The sequence below is a fragment of the Sinocyclocheilus rhinocerous genome, unplaced genomic scaffold, assembly GCF_001515625.1.
Source record: "Sinocyclocheilus rhinocerous isolate Xijiao unplaced genomic scaffold, SAMN03320098_v1.1 scaffold683, whole genome shotgun sequence".
In the NCBI taxonomy this organism is placed as follows: domain Eukaryota; kingdom Metazoa; phylum Chordata; class Actinopteri; order Cypriniformes; family Cyprinidae; genus Sinocyclocheilus; species Sinocyclocheilus rhinocerous.
The window spans coordinates 52,744-58,548 of record NW_015642819.1 but is presented as its reverse complement, the minus strand read 5'-3'; positions in this window follow the sequence as shown (position 1 = coordinate 58,548).

The following is a 5,805-nucleotide window of genomic DNA, read 5'->3' as shown; positions in this document are numbered from 1 at the left end:
ATCAGTAGGTCCAGTTATGTAGCACCTTTTGAACTCAGTAACTTAAAAAAATTATACGTTTGTGTTGGTCTTGTCAATTGTAATTAACTTTTATTAGCTTGATTATTTACACAGCATCAAGAAAATGAATGTGAAGCCTCACAGGATGGAAATAAAAATTTGGATTCTGAAAATGTGGATTCTGCTCTTTATTTTCACCGTGCTGATAGTTATTTTACATCAAGGTGTTAACATAAATTTTTAGATGAAGATTTTTTAATTATATTTTTACATTTCAATATTACAGTTTTATTATATCTAACAGGATGGAATATTTCAAAGTTACACAAAACAACTCCGTTCCCCCCCCCCACCAAATCTCATATTTCATAAAAAAACACTGCTAATGGATCCTGATGTTTATGACTTTTATGCCCTAGCTTTTGTTAGATATACAGATACTGCAAATGACTTATGGAAAAGCTCATTTCCACAGGCTAAATGTGAAACTGAGGAAACAGGAAAAACCTGTAAATTGAAATAAATTAAATTTAATTATCTAATTATATAATTCCAATTGAATAATTAAATTTTTTTAAACATATATACATTTTAAAGATATAAAATATATAAAACAATGTATATATTAACAGTATAAAATGGTATTTCCTTAAAAAAGGAAATATTTTTGAAACTTTTTGATTGCATAAAGAAATAACGTGTCAATAACTTCCTTTTCATTTTAGAAGATGGTGAATAGCATCCAAGCTCATGACAAAAAATGGCAACAACGTATCAAGGGTAGCAACATACAATTCACCTCCATGTTCATTTAAATGTGTATTTTAAGATATATAATAGGGGCAATAAAAATGTACTGCATAAGCGGATGGATCCTATTATATTTTATCCATGTGCAGTTTAGTGATGAATGAGTTCAGGCTTTATACGCCGTGCCCTCTGAGACAGACAAAGTGTCCAGGGGCAGAGACTGTGACATTCTCATCCACGTCATACTTCTTGCAACCTGTTATTATTTATGGAGATTATTAATAGCATGCCTTTGAAGATGAAAAGGCTGAATAGCCCTTGCCGATCATGTCTCGGTTGTTTGGAAGTTCAGATTGAAAGCGAAAAAAGAGTTGAGCTCTCCTCATGGCAGCCACTCAGTTTTGATAGCTGAAATTTGCAAGCGTGGTCGTGAGAGTCAGAGGTTTATGGCTACATCCTGTATTCAGATTTACACATCAGAGAAACCAAAATAGAGTGGAAAGAAAGAGGAGCGAAAGCACAACCAAGAGGGGATCTTTTCAAGGTGAACTCCTTCAGCGGCTGATGAGAGCAGCGGTTCGACAACATTCGAAAGCTTTTTTGTGTATGCTAAAAGAGTTAACCGTCTGCTGGGTTTACTGTCTGAAAACTGTCCCAATAAAAATCATCCCTACATGCCAGGTCATGCTGGGCTCAAACTTCCTTCGTGCCCCAGCGAATTGCAGAAAGGTAAAATGAAATGACTGGTCAGGTTTCTACAATGGAAGGTCGACCGTTATGTGAAAGGGATTTCTCAGGCACATGTCTGAGGTTCTCTGCTTATTTTTGGATAATTTTTTGATTTTGGAGGATTTGTTTGCTAAAATCTAAGCCTGTTGCTTAAAAAGAGCATGGCGATAGCAACGCCAAGGTCATGGGTTCGATTCCCAGGGAAAGGAAGTACCGATGAAAGGTCTGCCAAATGCATAAATGTAAATGTAAACTAAAATCAATCATTTTAAATAGGGATGCACCGATACCGATATTTCTCACAGACATCACTGGAAAGTTTGTAGTTCGGTCGGATATGTCAAAAAGAAGTAAGTAAAACAATGCACAAGTTACTTAATGGTAGGGAGGGAGTGAGGGAGGGAGAGAGAGAGAGCGCGCACTTCTGTTGTGTGATCTTTATTGATGTTCGCTCACTTAGCATGCATCATTTGGATTAAAACTAAATCGTAAATATAAGACAATTATATTCATTATATATTCTCTGCATTCACTATAAACGTAATTTATTTTTACCCTTAAGCATACACGACTTTCTGGCGAAAGTGAAATTAATAACAGCCTGTGTGAAATGCGCTAGGCTGTACTGTACTTGTGTTTTGCTTGCTTCATGAGTGTTTTTGCATTATATGAGTGGCTTTGGAAAATAAATCGCTGCACGTTTCAGATGAAAAAAACGCGACTTCTATTTATGAAAATATCACAGTTAGGAGATTTATAGAATACATTTTAATGGGCATAATTAAGTGTGAAAATAACAGAAGGATATACAGTCAAACCAAAAATTATTCAGAGATATAAGACCAGATATAATTTTTGATATTATTTACTAGTGGGTGTAGGACACTATAGTTCATTTCAATCAGGACCACTTTCGTCAAGTATATTTATTACAATTATATTGCATACAGTTAGTGTTGGCGGTATGGTTATGTTCTGGGCAACACTCCACACGCCTGTCCATGCAGCCATGCTTGGACAGAGTGGGGAGAGCAGCAAGACAAACCCCCAAAACAACCATATGCCAAACCCCCCAACACAACTGATGCAATTTAAATGGTCAGTGATGGGAAATGTTGGCTTAATACTATATTTGTGGGGGAAGCATCGCCCCAACTCAGTAAGGGGGCATGCAACAAGCATGTTGCTTAAGCTGCTTATGCAAATATTTGAATGTACAGGGGGAAGCATACACCCCTAGCAGCAGCCGTCTAATACGACGGCAGTTTGTATATTATCCAAATTTAAATGTCTAACATGCTATTAAATCGCATTAAGGGGGAAGCGTCACCCCAAGTTAGGCAATCGAGGATATGCAACAAGCATGTTGCTTAAAATGCTTAAAGCAAATATGTGATTGTAAAGGGGGAAGCATACGACCCCTAGCGGTGGCAGGAGGAGCATGTTAATATGCACTAATGCTGTAAATTGCATAATTGTGGGTGGCAGTCCGGCAGGGGAAGCATACACCCTGCGGAAATACTTCGAATGACTGTCGCAATAGCATTCAGTCAAAGGTACAACGCACCAATACACAACAACAAATTTGAGAGAGGAGAAAAACACAACAACAACAACAATTCATAGTGAGGAGAAGCCTTACTAGATTAGACAGATGCCATAGATTTTTGAGCATCTAAAATGTCTTTAAGTCCAGGACGAACATAACGTTCGTATGCGGAAGAAGACCATCTTCCCATCGCTTTAAGTGTGGGAATCGTTGTGACAGAGGCCACTGATGTAGCTGCTCCGATGCGAAAGGAGTGAGTCGTGTACTGCTCTGGTGAGAGGCCACATGATTGGCAGACCAAACGGAGACGAGTGGCAAACCAGGATCTGGACATGACTTTTTTCTCCTCAGTGACGAATAAAGGTTCATCAGGATGAGCATGAGGGCGAATGCTCAGATACCGGGACATGGAATGAAAAGGGCAAAAAACTGTGTTAGTACGAGCAATGACAACTGAAATACCTTTAGATTCTGTCAGACTTGGAATGTTTAAGGAAGATGGAAAAAAAAAACGTTGAAAGTGATGTCAGACACCGTGAGATCTTTAGAGGGATCAAAATTATTATTGCGTGTAGTGAATTCACCAACCCTGAGAAAGCCATGAAAAGCACACAAAAAACAGCCTCTGGAAGAGAATCCACGTAAGGACTGAAGCACCCTTGTCTCCGTTTAACAACCAGTTTTTTTAAGAGATAGAAAGTAAGAGGAAGGCATTTATCTTTGCCTTTTGGCGCTTCTTTTTTGATGCCATCGAGGAGCATATGAATGGATGGATGCCCCAACAGACTGCAGACGGAGGGATCCAAGCATCTTAGATGAAACTGAATGCCTGAAACCTGACTTTTACCCGCAGTTTTTTCTTCTGAGAGAGGTATGCCTAGTTTATTACAGTTTCTTTCAGAATATTAATACATCGGTCGGGTTTAGAGTTTGGATAGTCCACAGACAGAAAGTCGTCTAACAAATGAAGCACGAAAGGCAGCTTGCAGTAGTTTAAAAGAATCCAACAGAGTGCTTCCGATAAGGTGTCGAAAATACGAGGGCTGTTGCGACAGCCGAACGTAAGTCTAACAGAGAAAAATATTTTTTTATGCCATTGGACTCCGAAGAGGTGCCACTGAGACGGGTGAAGCGGCATGATTTTAAAAGCATCGACGATGTCGGCTTTGCCCAGCCAAGCGCCCTTACCAGCTATTTTAATAAACTGAATGGCATTATCCACTGAAGCATAAAACAAAGAAAAATTAGGAAGAGGAATCAAACGGTTAATGCTAGGTACAAGAACATTGTCATGGGGGGCTGACAGATCTATTATTAAACGTTTCTTACCAGAATATTTCCTTGTAGCTACGCCTAAAGGGTTAATACGAAATATTGGAAAAGGGGGACTATCGAAGGGACCAATCAAATATCCTTTTTCTACCTCTTTTGCCAATAGACTGTCTACTACTTCAGGCTCTTTAAGAGCTGACTGAAGATTATTGCAAATGAAATATGTTTTTGGGAGGAGTGTTAATCCAGCCAAGAATCCTTGAATAAGTCCAGTTATCAAATAATGCAGCTTTGCCCAGCCAAGCGCCCTTACCAGCTATTTTAATAAACTGAATGGCATTATCCACTGAAGCATAAAACAAAGAAAAATTAGGAAGAGGAATCAAACTGTTAATGCTAGGTACAAGAACATTGTCATGGGGGGCTGACAGATCTATTATTAAACGTTTCTTACCAGAATATTTCCTTGTAGCTACGCCTAAAGGGTTAATACGAAATATTGGAAAAGGGGGACTATCGAAGGGACCAATCAAATATCCTTTTTCTACCTCTTTTGCCAATAGACTGTCTACTACTTCAGGCTTTTTAAGAGCTGACTGAAGATTATTGCAAATTAAAGATGTTTTTGGGAGGAGTGTTAATCCAGCCAAGAATCCTTGAATAAGTTCAGTTATCAAATAATGCACAAAACAGCGATTGGGGTGCTTTTTTAAAGCTTTGTCAAGTTCAGGAACATTGACAGGTGTAGAAGGCTTTATTTTCTCTTTTTTGAAACGTGCATTCTCCGAGGACACACGGACTTGGGATGTCCGTCTCCGCAATAACTGCAAGCGTGGATAAATTTACAATTAGGAAACCTGCACACATTTTCGTGTTATCAAATAATGCACAAAACAGCGATTGGGGTGCTTTTTCAAAGCTTTGTCAAGTTCAGGAACATTGACAGGTGTAGAAGGCTTTATTTTCTCTTTTTTGAAACGTGCATTCTCCGAGGACACATGGACTTGGGATGTCCGTCTCCGCAATAACTGCAAGCGTGGATAAATTTACAATTAGGAAACCTGCACACATTGGTGTATGAATCGCTGGGGTAACCTTTTCTGCAACTTCATCTTTAGGTAGGCGGCCTGCCAGAGGTTTAGCAATTCTCGGGCACAGAGAAGGAGTATGCGCTAAAGAACCACACAAGGAGCAAGACAAAGCACGGTGACAGGTAAAATGTCTACTTATTAAAGCCAAGTCTACCACGGACCAGTCCAGTCGTTGGTTGAACCGTTGGATGTACATAGCTGCCTTAGCTGAGAAAGATTTATGGTACTCGTAGAACAGAGTCCCACCGTAAGTCATAGCGAGATCTGAAATAATGGCTAAATAGGAGTCTAATTCAGCCCTACGCAACGGATAGGCCTACACTTCGCAGATTACGTCTCTAACGACTCCAAAAGCCACATTAAACTCAGGCATAGTTAGACAATTTGACAGCCGTTGATCATTATCTTTCAACA